We start from the raw sequence: 27,571 nt of genomic DNA, 5'->3' as shown, positions 1-27,571 counted from the left end.
AAAAAACAGCTGGAGGCAGAATGGTTGCAAAACACTAAGGGTTTGTTACCTAACTCAGGGTTTCAAGACCAGTCCACCTCCAGCTGTTCCAAAACTACTACTCCCATCAGCCACGGTCTGTCAGTGCATGCTAAGAATTTTACTTTTGCTGCATCTAGGGTGCCACAGTTTAGAGACCCGTGCATAAAGGCCTGAAAAATGTGGGCCTGCAGAACTTACAATACTAGAAGTGCCAGCATTCCCAGGCATGCTGGAAGTTGTAGTTCTGCAACATCTAAAGGGCAATATGTATTCGAACGTCCTTGGGCCTTGAGGACCCTGAAGTCAGAACGTTCGCATACGTCCTATGTCCAAAAAAATGTTAAATTCATTATGCTAAATAACAAGGAAAAGTGCCTAAATACACATTTACCAACCAGGGTGTCTGCAGCTGTCCAGGCATGCTGGGACTTGTAGTTTTGTAAAAGCAGGAGACACATTGTTTGTGAAATACTAATATCTGATCATATATACTAACTTTTAAACTAGACTAAAATGCAGTTGAAGATAATGAAATAACAGTGGTCAAAATACTTACACAAATCAGCATCTTTTCCTCAGATGCAGTGAAATTACTTCCAACCATCTTGCTCTGCGATTGCGTTGCGATCATAAAGTTGGAAACTGGCAAGGGTCCAGGAAATGGTCGCGTGTTGTTCGCGCGATTGCGCATGCGCGATCGAAAAATCGCGATCGCAATATTTTTAGGTTAAAATATCATAAATATTCGATTTCAGAGTGCTCCTACAGCAGTTTTCGAAATATCTGCAATCAATATCGCATTCGCATTTTGTGAAATTGCGTTAAAATATCTTGAATATTCGATTTCAGAGTGAGCCAATCAGAGCGCTCCTACAGCATTTCTCGAAATTGCGCAATAAATATCGCATTCGCATGTTGCGATATTTCGATAAAATATAACGAATATTCTGAGCCAATCAGAGTGCTCCTACAGCATTTCTCGAAATTGCGCAATAAATATCGCATTCGCATGTTGCGATATTTCGATAAAATATCACGAATATTCTGAGCCAATCAGAGCGCTCCTCCAGCATTTGTCGAAATTGCGCAATAAATATCGCATTCGCATTTTGCGAAATTTCGATAAAATATCACGAATATTCTGAGCCAATCAGAGTGCTCCTAGCGCTGTTGTCGAAATTTCGCCATCAATATCGCATTCGCATTTTGCGAAATTTCGACAAAATATCAAGAATATTGTGAGCCAATTAGAGTGCTCCTACCGCAGTTATTAAAAATTCGCAATTATTTTCGCATTCGCAATAGCGAAAAATCACAATCATTTAATTTCGACAAAATATCACGAATATTCGAATTTAGCGAATATATCTTGAATATTCGAATATATATTCGAGATATATCGCGAAATCGAATATGGCATATTCTGCTCAACACTAATGCTAATGTCTGGTTACAGGTATATAACCTTTTTTTTTTTTTTTTGTTTCCAGGTGAAAAAGTAAATGTTTATTACTAACTTTTATTGGGTGTTTTATCCCTCAGGTTCTATAATGGGGTTTTCTGGCTTTCAGAATAAGAGGAAATAATAGCCTACATAGACAACTTTATAAAAAAAATGTTTTCTTTTTCCTGGTCGATCGGGTTTCACATGTTAATGTTTTAGGTTTTCATCACCATTATCTAGTTGTAATGTCTAGTTGTCAGTCCATTTGGCTGTGTTTTTGGAACACCTAGTGTGGGTTGTATGTTCTGATCCACTGAGTAGCAGAACCAACTAACTAAAGTCTGAATATTATTATTTTTTAAATGAAAAGTTAAGTAAGACTGCAGGGGATAATTGGCACTCTAACATATTAGGCTAAGAAGTGTTATAAATCTCTGTCAGGGTTACTGCACTTAGTGGTAAAAGGGTTTTGGGGTATTCTCCAGAGTTTGAAATGGATCAGCCAGCCATAGATCCATTGCATATCTGTTTCCTATTACCTAAGATCAGCCATGCTGACACGTGTATTTCCATAGCTCTAAAGGGTAAAGGTCTGATGCTACTTTGAATAAACTTGTGTTTAGGACTGCTTAAACTCCCCCCCCCCCTGTTATGCCTGGCTGTACAAGGTTGCATTGCCTTAGGCTAAGGTATGCTAATGTCCCTAGCAATCTGTATGTCCCCAAAATGTAGTTCACACCTGTTTCCTTCCGTGTCACCATGCAATCCTATTTTCTCCTAGAGTTTCCTGTTTGTCAGTTTTTATGTGGCTATTTGTTACCAATTGCCTAATGAATATCTGTGTGTTTCAAAGGCACACCGGTCGGCTTGTGTACCCCCTACTGTTCAGTGATCCCGGCGCCTCAGTACTGCAAGGGATTTTTCTTAGTCTATTGGTCAGTTGTGTCTGGTAGCAGCAGTTCCTCGAGCTGGATACACATTATGTAATTTTTGTTTTCCAATTTCTTTTAGATTTACCTGCAGACGTGTGGTACGAGGGCCTGCCTGATTGCATACAAGTTGAAAGTGTATAGGTCTGGCTTTGTATTGTATAGTTGTGGTTGAGTCTGGAGAAAAGTTGTGCAGGAAGATTGTATGGGGTGATACCAGCTCTTGGCTGTTCCAAGGGCCCTCACTTCCGATATAGGTGTGGACATGCAGTATTCTCCTCAGTTAATATCCATAGGTGTCCTTCCTGTACTAGATTACTTGTGTACTTTAACTGGTTGTCTGTGTCTTGCATGCCAAAAAGACCAGTACCCCAGTGTGGCACTAGACTCCTGTCTTTCATGTGAGTCCTGTCTGAATAGTGAAGGCCGTTTGTTTTGTAGGGGTGAATGATAACATTGTCTGATTACTGAATTGATAGAGGAGGGTGCAGCCTCTATGAGGGATCGGGTGTTTTCAATCCGGGTATCCAGACAATTTGTTTTCATAATGGAAAAGTATACCCCTCCAAGCCCTGCGACTAGGGTTGAGCGAACCCGAACTGTAAAGTTTGGGTTCGTACCAGACTTTTGGGTTTTTGGTACCCAGACCCGAACAATTTACTGTAAGTTCGGGTTCGAGTTCGGGTTCGGCAAAGTAATGGCGCGCTGCAGGGCAGCCAATCAACATTTGTTTAACTTGTGTGACCTAGAAGCCATCACAGCCATGCCTACTAATGGCATGGCTGTGATTGGCCAGTGCAGCATGTGACCCAGCCTCTATATAAGCTAGAGGCACATAGCACAGCACGTCACTCTGCTTTAGATAGGGTAGGGAAAGGCTGCTGCTGCTCTGAGGGAGAGAATTAGATAGGATTCAGACTGTCCTGCTTCAGAAATCAAATTACTCAGCGATCTACATATGTGCAAGTCACTCTGCATTAGATACTTTAGGGAAAGGTTCCTGCCTCATTTTGCTTGTAGGGAGAGAAATATATAGGAGTCAGTCCTGCTTCAGAAATCAAATTACACCAGCACTGCATATGTTACTGTGAGATACTCTGCATTAGATACTTTAGGGAAAGGTTCCTGGTTTTGCTTGTAGGAAAAGAATATATAGGAGTCAGTCCTGCTTCAGAAATAAAATTACACCAGCACTGTATATGTTACTGTGAGGATACTCTGCATTAGATACTTTAGGGAAAGGTTCCTGCTTTTGCTTGTAGGGAGAGAAATAGATAGGAGTTAGTCCTGCTTCAGAAATCAAATTACACCAGCACTGTATATTAGACATGTGCAATTCGTTTTGTTTCTAATTAGTTTTTTTACGAAAATTTGGAAATTCGTTAATTACGAATTTTCGTATTTACAAAATTTTTATTTACGAATTTTCGGACTTCCGAAAATTTTGAATTCACGAATTTACGAATTTTCGTATTTCCGAAAATTCGAATTTACGAATTTTCGGATTTCCGTTTTTTTTTTAATTTCCGAATTTTCGTATTTACAATTTTCAGAATTTCGGAAATTCGTAAATAATTCCGAATTTTCGAATTTTTCAATTTTCGAATTTTTCAATTTTCGAATTTTTCAATTTTCGAATTTTTAAAATTTCGAATTTTTAAAATTTCGAATTTTTAAAATTTCGAATTTTTAAAATTTCGAATTTCGAATTTTTAAAATTTCGAATTTTTAAAATTTCGAATTTCGAATTTTTAAAATTTCGAATTTTTCAGATTTGGAATTTTTCAAATTTTGAATTTTTCAATTTTCGAAATGGAAATGTCTAAATGGAAAAATTCGAAAATCGAAATTTCGAAAATTGAAAAATTCGAAAATCGGAAAATTTGAATTTTAGAATTTTTCACTTTTCCAATTTCGAATTTTTCAGAAATTTCGAAATTTTTCAATTTCGAATTTTTCAATTTTTCCGAATTTCGAAAATTGAAAAATTTTCGAAATTCGGAAAAATTGAAAAATTCGAAAATTGAAAAATTTCGAAATTTCTGAAAAATTCGAAATTGGAAAAGTGAAAAATTCTAAAATTCAAATTTTCCGATTTTCGAATTTTCAATTTTCGAAATTTCGATTTTCGAATTTTTCCATTTTCGAAATTTCGATTTTCGAATTTTTCCATTTTCGAAATTTCGATTTTCGAATTTTCGTATTTCCGAATTTTCGTATTTACGAATTTCGAAAATTCGAAATGGAAAAATTCGAAAATGGAAAAATTCGAAAATGGAAAAATTCGAAAATTGAAAAATTTGAAATTCGAAAATTGAAAAATTCGAAATTTGAAGAAAATTGAAAAATGCGATATTTGAAAAAAATCAATTTTCCAATTTCGAATTTTTAAATTTTCGAAATTTCGAATTTTCGAAATTCGGAAATACGAAAATTCGAAAAATTCGAATTTTTAAATTTTCTATTTTTCAATTTCAATTTTTCAATTTTCAATTTTTCAATTTTCAATTTTTCAATTTTCGAGATACGAAATTCGGAAATACGAATATTCGAAATTCGAAAAATTCGAATTTTTCAATTTTCGAAATTTCGATTTTCGAATTTTTCAATTTTCGAAATTTCGATTTTCGAATTTTTCAATTATCGAAATTTCGATTTTAGAATTTTTCAATTTTTGAAATTTCGATTTTAGAATTTTTCGAATTTCGAAATTTCGAATTTCGAAATTTCGAATTTCGAAATTTCGAATTTCAAATTTTAATATTTTCGAAAGTTCGAATTTCAAATTTTTTTCAATTTTCGAAATTTTAAAATTTCGTATTTCCGAATTTTCGTATTTCCGAATATTTGAAAATCGCAAATTCGAAAACTGAAAAATTCGAAATTCAAAAATTGAAAAATTCGAAAACTGAAAAATTCGAAATACGAAATTTCGAAAATACGAAATTTCGAAATTTCGAAACTTCGAAAATTCGAAAATTGAAAAATTCGATATTCGAAAATTGAAAAATTCGAAATTTCGAAAAATTCGAAATTTCGAAAATTGAAAAATTCGAAATTCGAAAATTCGAAATTTCGAAAATTCGTACATTTCCGAATTTCCGGAACTTTTTTTTTCCGTTTGATTCGTTTTTTGCTTTTTCGGAAATCCGAAAATTTCCCGAATTTACGAAAAAATATAAAAAACGAATGAAACAAAAACGGAAAAAAAGAATTTTTCGAATTTCCTGAATTTACGAAAAAACAAAACAAAAATAACATAAAGGAAAAAAACGATTTTTTTGGCAGTGCACATGTCTACTGTATATGTTACTGTGAGATACTCTGCATTAGATATGTTAGGGAAAGGTTCCTGCTTTTGCTTGTAGGGAGAGAAATATATAGGAGTCAGTCCTGCTTCAGAAATCAAATTACACCAGCACTGCATATGTTACTGTAAGATACACCCTTTAGATACTTTTCTTCTATTGTGCTATTCAAAAAACATCCATTTATGGAAAAAAAAAAATTTGCAGTGTTTCCTCCAGTGCTTGCAGTGTTTCCTCCATATCTGTACGTGTGAGATAAACACTTTAGCTACTGTTCTTCTATTGTTCTATTCAAAAAACACCCATTTAGGGCAAAAAAATATATTTTGCAGTGTTTCCGTTTTTTTATTTTTATTTATTTTATGTTATTTTAAGTTATTTCCCTATCCACATTTGTTTGCAGAATATTTGCCATGCTCTTACCAACATTTTGCTGCCATTTGCAGCCCTCCAGCCCTTTCCATTACCTATTTAGAGACATTTTAGTACTCAAAAGTTCTGGTCCCCATTGACTTCAATGGGGTTCGGGTTCGGGGGTTAAGTTCGGGTCAAGTTCGGGTCCCGATCCCGGACTTTTTTCCGAAGTTCGGCCGAACCCGATAGGCGATTTATTGAAACAAAATGAACAAAGATGATAAAATCATGCAACACTGCAATCAAAGGTAGAAAGTGGACATGGGGACAAAAAAGCTAACATGATTCACATCATGCATAGATGCTTAGTCATAGCTATGACTAAGGCTGCATTCACACCTGAGCGTAGGTCGTTCGGCAATTTTTTCCGGCGTTTTGTCGCGCGTATTCATGCTTATTTGCACGTTTGCATACAGCGTCGTCCGACGTTTTTGTATTTCGACGTTTTTTATTTTAGCCAATAGGAAAAATGATCATCTTTACATCACTTGTTGCTATGTTGGTAGATTTTTTTTATCTTCTGCCTAGGTGAAATGTTCTATTGATTAAAGCGACAAAACGCCTGTAGCAAATGCTTGTTGTCGCGCTAGTCGCTTGAATCGAGCGTTTCCATTACTTTCTATGGGAAATAGAAACGCTCAAAAACGCCCAAACCGCCCAATTCGCGCGAACTTTGTGCATATATCAAGGTCAATTTGGGTACTGTCCTATCAGACTCTACTGGGTTACACCCTGGAGTCCATCCTGTTCTGAGGGTTTTGAGTCCGGATAGGAATTGAAAGAAGGAAATGTTTTTAATGTGTGACGTGTATGACATAACTGAATGTGGTGCAGGTACCTAGGTGTTACGATCAGGCGTCAGGCTCAGAGGCCAGTAGCTATAGCAGTTGAAGACAGGTATACAGGCAGTTACTTCTGGCAGATAACACAGGCTCACCTGAGGTGCGGAGTCTAAGCGCTAACCGGTGGTCACCAGAGCTCCTGATGGTGGAGATAGATTTTGCTGCGTGTTAGCACTAGGTCGCGGTCCTCAGGATCGCCCCACCAGGAGGTGAGCAAGCTGGGGTCCAGTAGCAGATAAGCAAATAAGGATGAAACAGCAGCATGGTCAGTAAACAAGCCAAGGGATCAATCATGAGTGGCTGCAGATTGGGATCAAGCAGAAGAGTAGTCAAAGAACAGGCCAAGGGTCAAACACGGGTGGTTGCAGGTACAAAAAGAAGCAAGAACGACAACAGCAAGGCACTGGCAGGGAAGGCACAATAACCTGGCAAAGAGGAAGTGCGGAGACAAGGCTTTTATAGGAAGTTCATGGGAGGAGCAAGGGGTTCAAGGTTCAGCTGCAATTAAGACACCAAGCAGACATGGGCATCCGCTCCATAGGGCAAGGGGGGTCGTTTGCCCCCCCCCCCCCTGGAATCGCCAGGAAGAGCCATGAGCAGGGCCAAACTGGCCCTGGGGCCAATTTAAGCGGTGACTGAAGCGCTCCCCTCCCCTCTAGTTGTCCCTTATTTAGAGTGCCTGTCCCTCTTCTGGAATCAAATCCATTTGTCCCTCATTCCAAAAGGTTCCTCTTTTTTACCTGAAATAAATATTCTGGGCCAGATTCTCCAATAATGTGCGGCGGCCTCGCGTAAGCTATTTACACTACGCCGCCGCAACTTACTGGAGCAAGTGCCGTATTCCTCAAGCACTTGCTCCGTAGTTTGCAGCGGCGTAGTGTAATTGGCCCGGCGTATCCCCGCGTAATTCCAAGGGGGCGGCTTGTATTTAAATTAAGCACGCCCCCGTGGCATTCGAACTGCGCATGCGCTGGGCTTAAAATAGCCCAGTACGCATGCTCCAGTTCTCGACGGAAAACGTCAATGACGCCGACGTGTGCGTCATTGACGTAAAGTCGTATTCAAGAACGACTTAGGAAAACGACGTACCCGACGGGAAAAGACGACGCGGACCCGACGCCATACTTAACATGGCATACGTGGGACTGGCGTAAGGTTACCCCTCATATAGCAGGGGTAACCTTACGCTTACGCAAACGACGTAAGCGACGGTTACGCGACGCGATTTCGTTCGGGAATCGGCGTATCAGGCTCATTTGCATAAACAAATGAGACCTGAACGTAAATGCCACCTAGCGGCCGGCGGCGAATTACATTTAAGATCCGACAGTGTAAGTGACTTACACATGTCGGATCTTCAGCGTATCTATGCGAAAATGATTCTAGGAATCACTCGCATAGATACGCGGGTCAAAAAAGAGAGATACGACGGAGTTTCCTGAGATACTCCGTCGTAACTCTACTGAGAATATGGCCCCCTGTCAATATAGTGTAGTGTTTCAATCAAGGGAAAGGGGTGCTGTGTAATGTAAAGAAGTCCAGTGATGTAGGGTGCTGTGTAATGTAAAGGGGCCAGTGATGCAGGGTGCTGTGTAATGTAAAGGGGTCCAGAGCTGTGGTGTGCTGTGTAATGTAAAGGGGTCCAGAGGTGCAGTTGTGGAGAGGGGGTACACAGTAGTGACAAAGAGATATTGAAAGATGCAGGGGGCACAGTGGAGTGTTTTTACATTTTAACGTGGGGGGGGGGCGCTTTTAACCCGCGCTAGAGGTTCGAAGAAAGGGTAAAATGTGACTGTGTATCGCCGCTGCCGAAGCGCACCCCTCTGAAAAAATTTCAGCGGACACCCATGCAAGCAGAGTAGTCTAATGGATAGTAATCATATAGGTTTATCCAGCAGATCAGGCAGGGAACTGTCCAGCATCCCAGATAGCTCAGTGGGAAGAGACAATGCCAGACACAGAAGAGGTCCCAGGTTCAAGCCCAGGTTCTGACAGTACTCCCCTCCTCTCAGGATGTCCTAGGGCTTGGCTTGTGAGGAAACCTCTGGTGGAATACTCTTGCTAATCTAGGGGAGTGAACCTTATTTTTGCTTTAGAAGTTCCTGCCGGGGGGATTCTCCTTGCTTGCAAGGCTTTTTCAAATACCACCAGATCCTGCTTACGGACTATGGTGCCATTTGAGGCATACGTACAGTCAAGTGGTAGAACTTCCTTGGCAGGACAGGAAGTATTGATAGTATCAGGAACAGGTGTTTTCTCAGGAGGTACCGAAGGTGTCTCTGGAGCAGGAGGTGGTTCTTTGGCAGGACAGGGTGATGTTACTGCATTTACCACTGTGGAGCGTGGAATGACTACTGGAACTGGTCTGTTGTCAGGTGGTTGCATAGTTGCCTCTAGGCCAGATGGTAGGGGTTTCACAGGGGTATTGGTTGTGGGTTCAAGAGGGGCACTGGTATCGTTGACCACCGTAGTCTGGGAACACACTTGTGTCATTGAACATGGACAGGCCTTACAGCAATCTTGGCAGCTCATAGGCCGAACAGCAGGGATAGCAGTAAAGTCCCAATAGTACACACTTGAAGAACCTTTGGCCGAGGTGGACGAGTTGGGCAGAGAGAGATTAAGTGCCCTCTTTCTCCACAATATAAAGGCCACAGACTCTCCTTCGCTCTCTTTCAGCTTTAGACAGCGTGGTCTGGATGACCCCGATCTCCATAGGTTCCACATCTTCCAGGATAGGTGTGTGTATTTTCACAGAAACGCCAAGGCTTTGTGGTGTTAGGGCTTCACGGCTTGGCACATACTGGGGTTTAGTAGTCGTATCTGTACAGGGTATTCCTGTCCCTGGGTCCCCGTAGGCCACATGAGCTAGGAGCAGACTTGGGAACCCTGGTTTTCTTGGCAACTGTACAGTAAGAGTCCAGGGCTAACATAAATGCTTCCCAGCTTGTCCAAGACTGGACTCCTTTCCTGTAATACCTGATGAGCCCATGTTTTGATTGGTCCAGTGAGCAGGTTGTGACATGGCAAAATTGGCTGTACGCAGAGCACACCGCCACTTTGCCCTGTGCTAAAAAGCACATACGGGGCGTGTCCGGGATGGCGAAGTGAGCGGTCGCTTCTTGCTCGAGCTCCGCTGGGTCCTCTACTAAGATCCGACTCCAGGTCCCTTTTTTCTGGCTAAAACACTTACCTGCTTTGTCTGGATGAGGCGGAGATCCTCCGGTACGTGTACTGGCAGGGGGAAAAAGATCAGATTCCCGGCTGTAGGCAAGGAAGACTTCCCGCCGCTGACCCCCGCCCGAGGTGAGGCCTACTCAGCACGTGGGGTCTCCAAGGCCTCGCAGACTTCCCCGATGGCAGCACCCGACTCCCGTCACCCGTGGTTAACGGAGGTGGTGACGGAGGTAACGACCGCTATAGCGATGTGCCAGACCACGCTGACAGCAAAGCTTGAGGCCGTCCAGCTGGACATAGGCCTCATACGGCAGGACGCGGACAAGCTGCGGTCCAGAGTGGCCGAGACAGAGCGGAGGATCAGCACAGTGGAGGATTAAGGTGGAACACTCGGCCGCCATCCGTACCCTCCAAGCAAAGGTGAAGGCCCTGGAATACATTGCATTGCATAGTTGGACTACTTGAGGGGGCAGAAGGCAACCACCCGACTACATTCGTAAAAGCCCTCTTACGTGAGCTCCTGCCGGAGGCCCGTTTCTCCCCTCAGTATGTGGTAGAGCGTGCTCACCGAGTCCCCCTGAGGCCACCTCCCCCGGGGAGCCCGCCACGGACCCTTATTCTGCGGGTCTTGAACTTTCGGGACAGAGATGAGATCCTCCGTGCCTCCAGGGCTCTGGGGGGAATTGCGATACCAAAACAATAGATTGCTCATCTTCCCGGACTATTCCGTGGACACACAGAAAGCCCGTAAATCATTCGATCAGGTGAAAGCGGCCATGTGGGCCAGGAATATTCGCTACAGCGTCCTGTTTCCAGCGCGCCTCAGAGTCCAGGACGGCGACTCTACACGCTTCTTCAACTCCCCTTGTGAGGCCTCCGCGTGGTTGGACACCTTGCCGAGAGATCACTGATGTCTGAAACCGTGAGTCTGATTACATGCTGCTGACGGGGTACTTCCTAGCCATGTCCATAAACCCCCCCCCCCCCCCCCGGTGTATACCTGACTTTTTTTTTCTCCCCGTCTCGGGGTATCTGGAACTTGCGGGGTGTGTGACTGTCTAAACTATCTAAATGGGGGGACACGTGGCTGTTCCCATCTTGCCTACTCGGCTGCCCCCCCCCTCTTCTTTCCTCCTCCACCTTGATACCCGGTCTGTTTGACATGCTGTACCCCGGGATCGATTGCTTGCCTCCCGGGACTGGGGGGTGTGCACTGTGGGAGTGGGGGGAGGACGGAAGGCCGTGGTTTGCAATGCACCTGTTGTGCTTTTGGTGAACATCACCCTCAGTTTAAGATCGTGCCCCTGACGGAGCTGGGAGAAGACGGTGTGTCCCTTCTCCGCAGGAGAACTCTAAGGCCGGGTACACACGGGCAAACATGTACGGTGAGAGCGGTCCGTCGGACCGTTTCCACCGTACATGTCTGCCCGAGGCTTTCTGTACGATGGCTGTACTAACCATCGTACAGAAAGCCGCGCGTAAACAATACGCGGGGCGTGTCCGCGGTGTCGCCGCGTCGATGACGCGGTGTCGCCGCGACAATGACGCGGCGACGTGGGCGGCCTGCCTTTAAAATGCTTCCACGCATGCGTCAAAGTCATTCGACGCATGCGAGGGATGGCGGGCGGCCGGACATGTACGGTAGGTCTGTACAGACGACCGAACATGTCCGAGCGGGCAGGATTCCAGCGGACTGTTTTAAAACAAGTCCAGGAATATTTGTCCGCTGGGAAAAGGCCCGGCGGACAAATGTTTGCTGGAATTCGGCCCGCTCGCGCCCACACACAACCAAACATGTCTGCTGAAACTGGTCCGCGGACCAGTTTCAGCAGACATGTTTGGTCGTGAGTATGGGGCCTAAGATTCATTGTTTTTGCTGCAATCATTCTCCCTGGATCATAATATACTGCCGTTGTGGGGAGGACCCCCCCCCTTTTTTTTGCCTTTTCATTATGGTTATCCATCTTTATTTATTTTTTTGGACTCCCCACCCGGGCTTGCCCTGGGTTTTTTTTTCTCCTCCCCGCACGGACTCTACAATGGATCTGGCGGAGCATCAGAGCGTTGTCCCTGTAAGCCCGCTCAGGCCCCCCCCGGGAACTTTTGTGGGGGTGCAACTTCGCCGCCTACACAGGCCCTCATCTGGTGGCCGGCGAGCCGACATGTTCTTTGGGTTGAAGACCCTCCTCGGTTTTAGGAGGACGGGTGGGGTGGGGGACGGACGGACGGTTGGCCCCACGAGGGCTGGTTTTTTGTTAGGGGTATTATTTTTGAGTTGCGTTATTGTTTATTTTAATGTTATGCATTACAATACAATTCAGACGTTTGATGATTCAGCACTGTATGACTGTAAGCTCTGTCCGTCCGAGGTCCTGGAGTTAGATCCGGCAGCTATCGTGTACATTTCTCCTTACTTGATTTTTGCTCCAAAGGCCCATGTCCACACTTAACATTATTTCCTGGAACACCAGGGGGCTCAACTCACCTACCAAACGTTCGCTGGTATTCCAATTTCTTAGGGCACATAACCCACATATATGTATACTCTTGGAAACCCACCTAGTGGGGAGTAGGACCCTCGCTTTAAATAAGCCTTGGGTGGGCCACCACTACCATTCCACTTACTCTAATTTTGCAAGGGGTGTCAGTGTGCTGGTACACAAGTCCTTTTCGTTTAAGCTGCTGGACCTGATCCTGGACCCGGACGGTCGATATGTTATACTTCATGCTAAGATCCACTCCTTGACTTGGACAGTGGTGTGCCTATATCTACCACCGCCGGCCTCTTTGACCCTGCTGAACCAGGTTACGACTAAGATAGCTGAATTTGCTTCTGACAACACAGTTATCCTGGGAGACTTTAACATGGTTCCGGACCCTGGCGTGGACAGGATGTCGTCTGTGGGGCAGGCCTACCCTGGTCTGGCCACCTGGGCGGACACCTATGGGCTCACGGATGTGTGGAGGTGGAGGAACCCCCAAGCCCGAGCCTATACGTGCCACTCGGCGTCCCACAAGACGTTCTCCCGCATTGATCTGGTGTATGCGGGAGCCCCTGTCTTGCCGCGGGTCCAGGATATTCGCATATTGCCTAGGGGGATCTCGGACCATGCGCCTTTGTTCTTGGTTCTGGATCTCTCTTTGGGTCTGTTGCCTAACTTGTGGAGGCTGTCGAGATCAGTGGCGGCCCGTCCATAGGGACGCACGGGCGCCGCCCCCCCTCCCACAGTCACAAAAAAAAAAAAACGGGCCCTTTAAGAACTTTTATTCGGCTAAAATGTCATTTTGACATTTTAACCGCAGTTCTGGCGGCCGTCTATAGAAGCTTCTTTACAAACGACCCAGTCACCTGGTTGGGAAAAATGAAAACCAATTACCGTGTCAGGGTCCAGGAGAGACTCCTGAACCCTTTGAAGTTCATGTTACAGTGATCGCACCCACCCCATCACCTGAGAATAGACGTGACAGCTGGTGAGGGGAGTATGACCCTGGTTTTGGTTGACCTCCAAACAAACCTTATGACAATAACCCAGACATCGGGACTGTGTTCACTGCACAATCTGTGCGTGCCTCACCGTCGCCTGTAATCGCTTACCATCTCCTGTAATACCTAGAGCCATTGAGAGGTTCTTAGCATCTAAGATGGGAACCTACTTCACCAGACTGCTGCTTGCCGATTCAAATTCTATCAAAGGAAGACAGTCTTGGCACAAACTTGATTAGAATTAGAAAGATTAGTGTTATTAGTTTGAAAAACTGTCGGTGTGGTGCGTGGTGCAGGAAAAAAGAAACAATGAAGTAGCCTATGATACTTTCACCTCCTTAGACTCGTATTTATCCATGTGCACAGCTTTCTACATACACCTGCTCTCTATGGCCCAGATTCACGTAGATGGGCGCAAAATTGTGCGGGCGTAACGTATCTCATTTACGTTACGCCGCCGCAAGTTTTTCAGGCAAGTGCTATATTCACAAAGCACTTGCCTGTAAAGTTGCGGCGGCGTAGCGTAAATCACCCGGCAGAATTAAAAGTCGGCGGGTAGGGGGCGTGTTTCATTTAAATGAAGCGCGTCCCTAACGAACGAACTGCGCATGCGCCGTCCCTAAAATATCCCAGTGTGCATTGCTCCAAATGACGTCGCAAGGACGTCATTGGTTTCGACGTGAACGTAAATGACGTCCAGCCCCATTCACGGACGACTTACGCAAACGACGTACATTTTTTAATTTTCGACGCGGGAACGACGGCCATACTTAACGTTCGTGAATTCGCGTATCTAGCTAATTTGCATACTCGACATGGAAATCGACGGAAGCGCAACCTAGCGGGCCAAAAAAAAAATGCAGTTTAGATGCGACGGCGTAAGAGACTTACGCCTGTCGGATCTAATGAATATCTATGCTTAACTGATTCTAAGAATCAGTCGCATATATGCGACGGCGATATGCAGAGATACGACGGCGTATCTGGAGATGCGCCGTCGTATCTCTTTTGAGAATCTGGGCCTTTGAACAAACACTTCCAGAAACTCCTTGGACCTGAAAAATACTTATAAGCAGAAATCATTACTCCATCCTTCATATTTATCCTGCAGAGAATGGCAAACAAAAATGACATTCCTGTAAATTTTCAATGAAATTCTTTCAAAACCGATTCAAACAAAACTCTCTGTAACCCTTACTTTCCCTGTTCCTACAAAAATACAACAGCCGCGACGCGTCGGAGGATCGCCGCGGTAAATTCGAACATATTCACGTTACTACATACAAACATTCCGATACAAATGTTGATAGTTTCCAAAACAAAAATGAAAACAAAAACTAGCCGGAATTCTGCCTTCACTCTTTCAGCAATAGAAAAAATTACAATGGGGAAAATATGAGAACAGCGTGACAGCCTTGCATAGACCAGCTATACAACGTTCTCCTCTGAGGGTCACCAAAGCATGTACCACACCTCCATCCACACGCATCATTACAGATTTTTGAAACCGCAGCGAAACCACATCCACTCCAGAGGGATACCCAAATAGTATCCTTGGCAATCTTTTAAAGGGGTCTAAAGGCCTTTGCCCCCAAAACTAGACTTTGTGCACCGTGTAACCGTCTGACTGTGGGAAGCCTTCCTTCCCATGCAATTCAAATCAGCTTATCGTCCTACCTCCCGCGTCCGGGAGAAACCGCTGCACCCATTTCGGGGAGCACCGCCCGGCGCCTTCTTCTACAGTGGATTGACGGACTACAACCACTATCTGGTCCAGTCCCTCAACTAGAAAACCCTAACCGAGGCATCATCTCTATGGCTTATTGTCCCAACACTCTTGGCACAGAACTACAGAGTAACTATGCCAAATGATTCGTCAACAACCACAGATCAACCCCCAAATTAGGCCTCTACCCCTCACAGTGTATGCATCCCATACACTGCGTCGCCAGACTAAACCACACAGAACACTTACGCCCAGTTACCACCTTCAGAATAATGTGGCTTCTCTCTGCATCTAGATGTTACAACAAATAATGGTGATGCCCTCCCGTTTTCTCTCACATACCCAAAACTGTATTTACAGTATAAAACTTCACAAAAACCTGAAATTAAACTTTAAAACACTCTTTCAAACGCCAACATTTTTCCATTGTCCCTTCAGGACACAAATCTTATTGCTCATCTTTCAGAAGACTCCAAAACTCCTCCCACCAACTTCCTGTTGTATGCTCAGCTCTCAAACCCGAAAAACTGGTTTATTTACATAATGACAGGAAGAGAGAAGGGGAAGCCTTATTGCCTTGTCTCAACACATCAAAAAAATCCATGGACTACATAAATATCCCCTGGATGTCAAACCACACAATGAATTGCCCCCAGGGAAACTCCCAAACATTCAAACCAAAAAACAACGCACATCGCTGTGTACAAAAACGCATACATCGCTGTGTACAAAAACGCATTCAAAGCCAGTCCCACAATCCATCAAAATTCAGTGCATGCAAAGCAGAGTCTTTCACCCAAAAACGCCTCCATTCTTACACTGCGAAGTCAGCTGGTAGGTTAGTCAGATCCTGTATATAAATTAGCCCTAGCACGCAAGCACTATTCAAAAGATAGTGCTTAAACTGCATCTCAAAATGGCCGACAACAAGCCAAGCAACAATGGCGCCATTTACGCTTGCAAAAAACAATTTAACTGCGCCTCCAAATCACCTTTTTTACCACAGGACAGACAGTACTACACACGCACACACGGGAAAACAAAAATGTTGTCCACTAGATTCCAACACAGAAAAGACCGCGCTACTCAATTCGCACTAAACATCAAAATCTGCCCCAAAGGCTGCGAAATTCTACTGCACAATCACCTGGTATCACAGCCCAAAAGAAAAGGGAAAATTTATATCAAATACTTACCGTAATTTTCCTTTCCTGATGGACTCCATGGCAGCCTACGTGTGGGTTAATCCCGCCTCTCATACCTCATAGGACCCTACTCCCATAAATCTTTGCTTCTAGCCAGAGACCGTGTTCCGTAATATAGCCTACTCCAGCAAGGGAGGGAACTCCTGCTGCCATGGAGTCCATCAGGAAAGGAAAATTACGGTAAGTATTTGATATAAATTTTCCCTTTTCCTGACAGACTCCATGGCAGCCTACGTGTGGGAAATGACTAGCCATACACACCCGGGTGGGCAAATGCTGGTTAACGAAAAAAAGATTTATTTGACATTGTCCATAGATAAAACATGCAAACCAAAATTAACCGACGACAAGGAGGCCGGTTCCACGCAATAATGCGTCATAAATGTATTCAAAGACGACCATGCGGCTGCTTTACAAATTACTTCCGGGGAGACGTGACGGGCAGCCGCCCACGATGTGGAGATGCTCCGAGTGGAGTGTGCAGTCACCACGTCTGGAGGAGCCAACCCTTTTGCTCTGTATGCCATTTGGATGGCTTGGACGATCCACCTAGCAATAGTCCTGGAGGAAGCACGCATTCCTTTATTTTTACCTTGAAAGGTGACAAGTAGATGATCTGATTGTCGAAACGAAGTAGTAGCTTCAAGGTATTGTTTCAGAACTTCTCCAACATCCAAAGGATGTACACTAGAATCTTCAGATGAACGAAAGGTTGGAAGGACAATCTCCTGATTCTCGTGAAAGACAGATGTTACTTTTGGGTTAGAACCCAACATAGGAATTAACACGACCCGATCCAGGAAGAAGGTGAGAAATGGTTCTTTGGAACCTAGAGAACCAATTTAAGATACTCTCTTGGCTGACGTAATGGCAACAAGGAAGGCAACTTTGAGAGAGAGATCCTTGATGGACAAATGATTCTCATGATGATCTTCTGAGAAATAATCCAGAACCGTAGGAAGATCCCACTTGGAAAACCTTGGTTTTCTCTGAGGTCTAAGTCTCACAGCACCTTTAAAGAATTGCCTGACAAGTGCGTGCCTGGCCCAGGATATGCCTGTGAAGGTGGAGATGGCTGAAATCTGGACTCTCAAGGAGCTGACAGACAGGGGTAGGTCAAGACCTGTCTGGAGGAACCCCAGTACATCCTGAATTTGGGGATCATTAAGAGAACTATTCACAGAGGCAATAAAGTCTGAGGATTTGGACCATATCTTCTGATACACCTTGTTGGTACTTGGTCTTCTGGCATTTAACAGGGTTGGAACGGCTTTACTTGGGCATCCTAATGCTTCCAACCTTGCCCTCTCAAAAACCAAGCCATTAGATGTAGATGTGTTGGACAAGGGTGAGGAGTTATTCCTTGTAGTAGAAGATCTGGTCTGGATGGAAGCTGAATTGGATCCCGGAAACTGAGTTGTGCCAGTAACGGAAACCATGGCCTGTTGGGCCAGTATGGGATTATTGCTACTATTTCGACCTTCTCCCATCTGAGTCTCGACAGGAAACGGAGAATGACAGGTGTCGGGGGAAAGGCGTATGCTTTCTGGAACCTCCACTGGTCTGTCAGGGCATCCACTCCGAAGGCTTGGGGGCAACGACTTCTCGTGTAGTACTTCCCTAGTTTGAAGTTGCACGGGGATGCGAATAGATCTACTTCTGGGGCAATCCCCAGAGATAGAATCCAGTTGAAGACTTCGTTGTGGAGAGACCATTCGTTGTTGTCGAGCGACTTCCTTGAAAGAAAATCCGCCTGAGAGTTTTGAACTCCGGGAAGATATACTGCTGTCAAGTTCATTAGATGTGTTTGAGCCCATGACATGATCGGGTCTACTTCTTTCAGTAGAGAAAGACTGCGGGTGCCCCCCTGTCTTTTGATATAAGACACTGCTGTCGTGTTGTCCAGTTTTAGGAGGACTGAGGATCCCTTGATCAAGTGAGAGAAGGCTTGTAGAGCATGGAAGGCTGCTCGAAGTTCCAGTACATTGGAAACTACCTTTTGAGACGGAAAGACCCACTTCCCTTGTGCCACCTCCTTCAGGCAGAGTGCTCCCCAGCCTCTGTTGCTGGCATCCGTTGTAATTGTGATCCATGAAACGGGGGCTATCGAATGACAGTTGAGAAGATTTTTCCGTAAGAGCCACCAAGGGAGACTTTCCCGCATGCATGGAGTTATTCGAATGAAATGATCTCGGGCCTTTGGATCCCATTGTTGGAGAAAACCCTTTTGAAAGGGACGCATCTTCCACTGTGCCCATTTCATCATGGGGGTTGTAGATACCATGGTGCCTATTATTTTTAGGCACTGTGATGCTCTGAGGAGAGGAGAAGACAGTGCAAGGTGAATCCTGTCTCGGATAATAGGAATTTTCTCCGGTGGTAAGGAGATTGTGCTCTCTATCGTATTGAATTGAGCTCCGAGAAAGGTCAGGGTTTGTGTAGGTTCTAGATGACTCTTTTCCAAGTTTAGAAGCCAACCGAACTCCGTCAGGGTAGAAATGACTTGAGCCCGGTGTAGCAATATCTGTCCCTTGGATTGGGAGAGTAATAGCAGATCGTCCAGATAATGGTGTAGACGGATTCCCTTGGTTCTGATCAAAGCGACCACAGCCAGTAAGACCTTTGAAAATACTCCAGGCGATGTTGTAAGCCCGAACGGGAGACATGTAAACTGGAGATGAATATTGTTTACCGCAAATCGGAGATACTTCTGGAACTCTGCTGCAATTGGAACATGAAAGTATGCATCTTTTAGGTCTATAGAGACTAGCCAATCGCCTTGTTGAATCGTCTGACGTATTGTGAGCAATGACTCCATCTTGAACCTTTCCTTTTTTATGAAGGTATTTAGGTACGTGAGATCTATTACTGGTCTCCAAGAGCCGGACTTCTTTTGGACCATGAACAGGGGTGAATACATCCCATGGAACCTTTCGGACGCTGGAACTTGTATGGCGGCACCTTGAGTTATCAGGGAATTCGTGTATGAAAGAAGAATTTGTTTCTTTTCCTCCAAGGAGGGCAGAACTGTGGGTACAAACTGAAGTCTGGGTTGTTCTATGAATGTCCATGAATGACCTGAAGAAATTGTTTTGACCGTCCAGTAATCCTTTACCGAGGCTGCCCAGACATGTCGGAACTGGAGTAATCTGGCTCCGACTTGAACTGTCTGAGCCGATCCTGTATCAAAAGGATTTAGGGGCTTCACGACCCCCAGAAGGAGCTACTTTAGAGGGCTTCTGCCCCGACGGTTGGTTTCTTCTCCAATTCCGCCTGAAATCGCGGCCGGGTCTGTAGCTACGAGCCTCTCTTGCACGATCCTGATTACGTCTAGGTTGAAATCTTCTCTGACCCAGAAGGCGACGATCTTGGGGAAGGAATCCCGACTTACCACCCGTGGCCCGGGAAATGGCACTATCAAGCTTATTCCCAAACAGGGAAGAACCCTGAAAGGGAATACGGCACCAAGCCTGCTTAGAGGCAGGATCAGCTAGCCAAGGACGGAGCCACAAGGCCCGTTTGGCTGTCACAGAGGATAGCATGACACGAGCCACCAGGCGTATAATATCAAGGGAGGCCTCCCCCAAAAAAACCGATGCCATTTTCAGTTCATGAAGCGGCATGCTTCCTGCTAAATCTTCAGAGATGTTTGACAGGGAGGAATCAATCTCATCTGACCAAGTTTCCATAGCTTTAGACAATGCTGCGAGAGCCAGAGCTGGTTTGCAAGTCATACCTGCCGTGATATATATCCGTTTAAGGTCAGTATCTATCTTTCTTTCTAACCCATCTTTGAACGAGACGGAATCTTCCAAAGGGAGTGTGACGTGTTTCACTAGCCTCATTAGAGCTGCGTCAACCAGAGGGGCAGATTCTAGATGTTTCACATCCTCACTTCTGAAAGGATACATCTTTGACACCTTGGAGAGTAAAGAATTTTTCCTTTCCACCCCAGTCCATTCTTCTGAAAAGATTCCCCCAAGTTCTTCCAAAAAAGGAAAATTTGGGCGGTCCTTCTTGAGTTGTTTGAAGTATTTTCTCTGTTTAGAAGGGGCCTCAACAGGCTCTTCCCACTTTAGGGCGTCTTTTACCGCTTTAACTAGATTTGGGACTAAAGAAAAATCAAAACCAGAAGTATTGTTAGAATCTTCAACCTCGCACAAGGAGGATTCACTTGCGGAGCGACAGAGTGTAGAGGGCCCCGGGACTTCAGTATCCATTTGTATGGGAATTGGTGCGGGGTCAGTTGGAGGGACAATTGTAATTATGGGGTTAGATTTGTTTAGGGACTCCTGGACCACCCTTCTGACTATAGCCTCCACTTGAAGACCTTCCTCACCCCTCTCCCTCATGGCCCGGGCATAACATGGTTCACAGAGAGATCTCCCTTCCGGAATCTGAGACTTGCACCCCCAGCAAACTCTGCTTTTAGAGTGACTGGAACGGCCACGGGAGTGGTGTGCAGATCTGGGCTCTCTACTATGATGTCGAGAAGACGATCTCGGACGTCTAGAGCTTGAAGAGGAATGATGTTTAGATTTAGCGTTATCATTTTCTTCACGTGCTGAATGCCTAGTTTCAGACCTAGAAGGGCTAAAAAAGACAAGATACACAAGGACAGAACATCAATGAATGAAGAGAAAGACAGAAGGGCAACCAATACAAGCAGTAGGAAAAAATTCCTACCTGCAGAGCAAGGGTTGGCCACCGGGGGGCGGTGAAACGTCCATTATACAGATATGGTAGCTGAAAAAATCAAGCCATAATTACCCAAGGAAAAACAATCAGGCAGATCAGAGCAGAGGGAGGAGAGAACCGTTTCCTACCTTGCCAGACACAGCTACATACACCGGGAGGCTGCTCACGATCCCGCAGGGCATCCCAGGCAATAGCTGAATCTGACAGCTATTTAAACCTGGCGCCGCCGATGACGTCACCGCTCCCCCCGGCGTACGTACGACGGAGCCGACGTCGCCTAACGGAGTCTGCGCGCATGCGCGAAAGGCCGTCCAATCCGGAACTGAGCAAGTGTGAAACCAAGCCTCGATTCCAGGCTAGGTTCACAACAGTGCAGGCAGCCCGGAAGACGCGGCCGAGTGGAACGCAGATGCGTCCCAGCCGCCATGGAGGAGATACACAGCGCGGACAGGTACAGACAGAGAACAAACAAAAACTGCTGCCAAGCAAAAATAAGTATATATATATAATGAATTTCATACGATACCATCCTGATCCTGATTCAGCCTGGGACATGGGAATATACAATCACTGCACGATCTGGGCGTATGTAAATCAGGGGGGGCCTCCTGCTAATAGCTAGGACGTTTGGCCCAAGTTGCCGCTTGCCTGCCAATGGCCAGGGTAATAAGCTCTTCATGGCATCATAATAATTGCCCGAATCCACCCTGCTAATAGCTGGGACTGCTGGATTTCCATAAGATTGAACCACCAATCCGTGCGCCAGACTGAATATCCATAGAATCTTCATAAGGTACAAAATACATCTTGGTCCTAGGAGGAGGACAAAAAAAGGAACACGGTCTCTGGCTAGAAGCAAAGATTTATGGGAGTAGGGTCCTATGAGGTATGAGAGGCGGGATTAACCCACACGTAGGCTGCCATGGAGTCTGTCAGGAAAGGTGGCTGCACCTTCTCCTATAAGACGACCCACAGATCAAACAAATTATTCCTGCCAAAATGGCCGCCGATGACCATGGCAGCAAACACGATTGCTGCCAGATGCAGTTTTCAAAACCTGCCTAGAATATTTCTCCACAAAGACAAAACATGGGACATCAAATATGAACATTAAAAACATTTTCTAAAAACAACCAACCAACCTAAAAGGCACACACTTTAGGCTCCTTCAAATCGGACCTTTTTCCAACACAGCACATTCAAAAAATGTTAGTTACATGCACAACATTAAAACAAAAACACTCTTTTCTCAAAGCTCATGTAACAAGCCATGTAAAAAATATACACAGTGAAGTCACATCATTTAAAACCTTCAAACATAAAAAGCCTGTATGCTATTGTTTATAGAGGGTTACCAACTTTGCAAAATGATGGGACAGCAGGGCTGGACTGGGACAAAAATTTGGCCCTGGACTTCATCCAGACTGGCCCACTTTGACAGGTCTCTCCCACAGCGGCTGGACAACTCCCGCAGCCCCCTGGCCACCCAAGCCACCTCTCCCCCTTCACTAGCCACTAGCCGTTTTACTTTATTAGAGTACGGCTGGTACTGGTACTCTTATAGGCAGTACCAGTGGGGAAGCTAGACATTATTTCTCCCGGGGCAAAGTTTGGTGCCCCCCCCCCCCCTCATGGGACAAGATTAGGCAGAAATGAGAAACTCCCAGGCCGCTGTCACTGAAGCCGGCCCACTGAGCCATCAGCCAACCGGGAAACTCCCTGTAGTCCCAATGGCCAGTCCATCCCTGTGGGACAGTCATGCTGGTTGCCCATTCCTTGGTCCCATGCAAAGTTAAAAATCACAATCTATCCATTTCTATTCAGTTTCTTATTGTTACAGCACGCAGCCTCACATGACAAAAAGTCTCAGCCGCACATATTGCAGTCTGACTAATGCTACCTCTATACAGAGGAATCATCTACAATATACAGTTTCCATATGCATCATAAAAATGTTATATCTAACTTTGTTCTGAAAGTTGCAAAGTCAAGAAACACAGAGATCCAATACTAGTCGCCCCTCCCCCAAGCCACATGGCCCACCAAACAAATCACCCCTCCCCCGAGCCTCATGGCCAGCGAAGCCATCTTACACAATGGAACATGCCCGGCTACACAAAAGGTGTTTTTTTCAAGCAGTTTCAATCTGGTCAGTCAAACAATTTAATTACTTACTTACAAACTGTTCAGCCACACTCAAACAGCATTCACACATAAACATTCCAGAATCAGTCCACACACACAACTCATACATCTCTCACACCACAGACATATAAATCAAACTTCCAGTCCATGACAAAATCATACATACACATACGATCAAATACACACACCCACACAGTCACATACAATCAGAATCACACATATACACATCCAATCGATTTCACAAGCGCACACAATCACACTTCAAGCATTATTTCAAAAAGACGACAAATTTGTTCTTTTGTAGAGCAGAGCCCCCCCCCCACGCATCGGAACATAAAACTACTCTTCCCCATCTGAACCGATGCACAAAGGGGGCCCAATCTACTCCTACTGTTCTCTGGCCCGCCATCTGACATGGCAAAATTGGCTGTACGCAGAGCACACCGCCACTTTGCCCTGTGCTAAAAAGCACATACTCCGTCTTAATGAAATAAGCCATGTTAAAGCTAAATAAGTTCTCTGCCCATCCATACAAGTCAAGAGACCTCACCAATTGTTCTCATTCCATCCTAGCTGCAAGTCATCACTGGTTTGCCAACGCCCTCACAGGCAGTTTTATTAACACAATAGGCTTCACAGACCACATCTGATTGGAGGAGATCACAGCATGTGACCATAGGAAGTGATGACACAGCATGTGACCTCCTCCATGGGAAGTGATGTCACAGCATGTGGGCTCGATACAACAAATGCCCATATATTGATTTGGCAGCACAGATAACCCCGTCCAACAGGGATTCAATACAGTAATATTCAATAACAATATAATACAACAACACCACAATACAGCAATATAACAACACAATACGATACAGTAATAATCAATAACAATAAAGCAATATAATAAAAACAGTAGGATACAGTTCCCGATGAGAGGAGCTTATCTGCAGGTGTAGGCGCACATCACAAAACAGTGTTGATCAGGTACTGAGAGATGACAGGAGCGCACACCAGCTAAATTGACAATGCTCTTGCAGAACGGACGCACCCGGAAGGCGAATATCTGTCCATCACACAGGGGCCCTTCCGCCGGCCGACACCCCCCCTCCACAAACACCCTTCTCCAAATCAGGAAGTGTATCTCCACCAGTCTGTCTGCCCCAGTCAGCTTTCTAGAGCGGGCTGAGGGAGAACCAACCATGGGTTACACTATGACAATACATAATAAATACATCTTGAAATTTCCACCACAGTTGATAGTAGCGTGAACCTTTATATAATCAGTGGCATAGGTCCTAGGCTTAAGAGCAAACAGCTCGCAATCCATCTTGAAGCACAAGAATGATGCACGGCTACCATCAAACCTCTCTGGCATCACCACAAATGGCTCAGGACATGCTGGTTCCAGGGCTGGGCGTACTGTACCTTTCAGTAACAGAACTTCTTGCTGCAGCTCCAAAATTTGCTGCCTGAGAGGAGCCACAGACTTTGCTATAGCGGCCTCCATGTTTTAGGCCAGGTTATTCTGTCACGATCAGGCGTCAGGCTCAGAGGCCAGTAGCTATAGCAGTTGAAGACAGGTATACAGGCAGTCACTTCTGGCAGATGACACAGGCTCACTTGAGTGTAAGCGCTAACCAGTGTTCACCAGAGCTCCTGATGGTGGAGATGGATTTTGCTGCGTGTTAGCACCAGGTCGCGGTCCTCAGAATCGCCCCACCAGGAGGTGAGTAAGCCAGGGTCCAGTAGCTGATAAGCAAATAAGGATGAAACAGCAGCGTGGTCAGTAAACAAGCCAAGGGATCAATCACAAGTGGCTGCAGGTTGGGATCAAGCAGAAGAGTAGTCAAAGAACAGGCCCAGGGTCAAACACGGGTGGTTGCAGATTGGGATCAGGCATTTGAGTAGTCCAGGAACAGGCCGAGGGTCAAACACGGGTGGTTGCAGGTACAAAAAGAAGCAGGAACCACAACAGCAAGGCACTGGCAGGGAAGGCACAATAACCTGGCAAAGAGGAAGTGCTGAGACAAGGCTTTTATAGGAAGTTCATGGGAGGAGCAAGGGGTTCAAGGTTCAGCTGCAATCAAGACACCAAGCAGTGTAGTCTTAGGCCCCATACACACGATAGAATCCATCCGCTGAAATTTATCCGCGGATCGGTTTCAGCGGATCGGCGGATTTATCTGTTGATCCGCTGGAACGTACACACTAGCGCAAAAAAATCCCCGCGAACCAGAACGTATGCAACGTAAACCACGTAAGACGTCACTATAAAGGGGAAGACCAAAGTCAACGGCGCCGCCCTCTGTTCCGCTTTTGCTAGTTCCGTGTTACCGCGTGCTAGTGAAGGTTTGGTTAGAGCCGATTCGTGCTTTTCAGTCTCCGCGTTTTGACAGTAGGTATTCTCTGGTTCAGTGCGTTTGCTTGCGGGTTCGCAGTTGGCATTCGGCACAGGCTTTCAGCACGTTTCTGCGTACTGTGCGCTCGTATCTGTTTGTCGTGCGTTCTTAGCAGGTTGTGCTGGATTTGGGGGTGCTTTCTGTTGGAGTGTGTTCTTGACTGACCAGCCGGCCGGTTTGAAGCCATGATGGAGCAGCAGCGTCGATTCTCGCGAATTGGTGCTGGTTATGGGATTGCTTATGGCCATGTCCAGCGAACCAGTTGTTTGGCCAGGAACAGTGGGAGGAGGCGTTTCTGGGCCAAGAATTGGTTGCGCCAGCGTGACCAGTTTTCTCATATGCCTCTGCTTAGGGAACTCCAGGAGAATAATCCTAATGACTTTAGGAATTTTCTCTGCATGACGGACCCCGTATTCAACCGTCTGCTGGATCTTCTGTCCCCCTATATCACGAGGCAGGACACTGTGATGCGCCGAGCAGAGGCTTATTGCCACGTTGCGGTACCTGGCGACTGGGAGGAGCCTGCAGGACCTCAAGTTCTCGACAGGCATCTCTCCCCAGTCGCTTGGGGTCATCATACCAGAGACATGTACTGCCATCATACGTGTTCTGAAGGAGGAGTATATTAAGGTAAGTTCCCTCATTTTAACATCACAATGTTTTTTTTTTTAAATGTGTGAGAAAGTCAAAAAAAAATTTATTCCCTAATAACCATGAGATTGTAATCTGCTGTGTGTTGGATGTTCCCTTTTCTCCCCATGCATGTTGTTATCCTTTATACATGTTTGTTTTGGGCCTACCTGCATATTTTGTCCTTACCCACCATAAACCTGTCCAGCATGCTTTCCTAGGCCCAAACCCACCTAGCCAATTTTTGTGTGTTTTTTTGGCTAATCCATTGTAGCTCTGACCTCCTCCCCCCCGAAAAAAAATTCTTGCTCTATCATCAGAGGGATGTGGAGTCTGATAATTAAGTGGGCCTATATTTTTTTTTAAAAATACTCACTTCACAATGCTTGTAGGAAATGTGAATCCTGTTGTTGATGTTGCACAATGATGGTTTTTGTATTTTGTTTGCAATGTTTATGTGCCAAAGTACTAAATCTCTGTATTTGTTTGTCCCCACAGCTACCCTCCACACCACAGGAATGGCAGTCTGTGGCTTCCCAATTTGCCCAGCGGTGGGATTTCCCGAACTGCGGTGGAGCAATAGATGGGAAACACGTCTGCATAGTGCCCCCACCCCACTCGGGGTCCTACTATTATAACTACAAGGGTTATCATAGTATTGTGTTGATGGCGGTGGTGTCGGCACAGTATGAGTTTCTATATGTGGACGTGGGGAAGAACGGCCGGCTGTCAGATGGGGGAGTGTTCTCACGGACTGAATTCTACGATCGTCTACAAACTGGTGGTCTGGCATTGCCACCAGATGAAGATAATGTGGAAGGACTTCCGTTTGTGTTCCTAGCGGACAAAGCTTTTGGGCTTGGACCTCACCTAATGCGGCCTTTTCCCCAGAGGACCCTCACCTCAGAGAAGAGGGTGTTCAATTATCGGTTGGCCAGAGCTCGGAGGGTAGTCGAGAATGCCTTTGGGATTCTCTCCAACCGGTTCCGCCTTTTCCTGACAGCGATACACTTGGCGGAATATAAATTGAACACCATTGTATTTGCCTGCTGCATTTTGCACAACTTTTTATGCAGGCACTCCCAGACATACCTACCCGACAGCGTTTCTGAGGCAAGACTACTCTCAGATCCTCTCCCTGGGCTGGAC

General features: G+C 45.4%; 1 protein-coding gene across 1 annotated transcript in view; it reads right to left on the bottom strand.

Moving 5' to 3' along the window:
- The window catches only part of SEMA6B (semaphorin 6B), a 1,705,299-nt gene that overhangs the window by 656,703 nt on the left and 1,021,025 nt on the right, over positions 1-27,571 (bottom strand). The window lies entirely within an intron of this gene.

Source organism: Rana temporaria, chromosome 1 (genome assembly GCF_905171775.1).
Source record: "Rana temporaria chromosome 1, aRanTem1.1, whole genome shotgun sequence".
In the NCBI taxonomy this organism is placed as follows: Eukaryota; Metazoa; Chordata; class Amphibia; order Anura; family Ranidae; genus Rana; species Rana temporaria.
The sequence above is the reverse complement of the archived record's forward strand: the minus strand, read 5'-3'. Positions and strand labels throughout refer to the sequence as shown.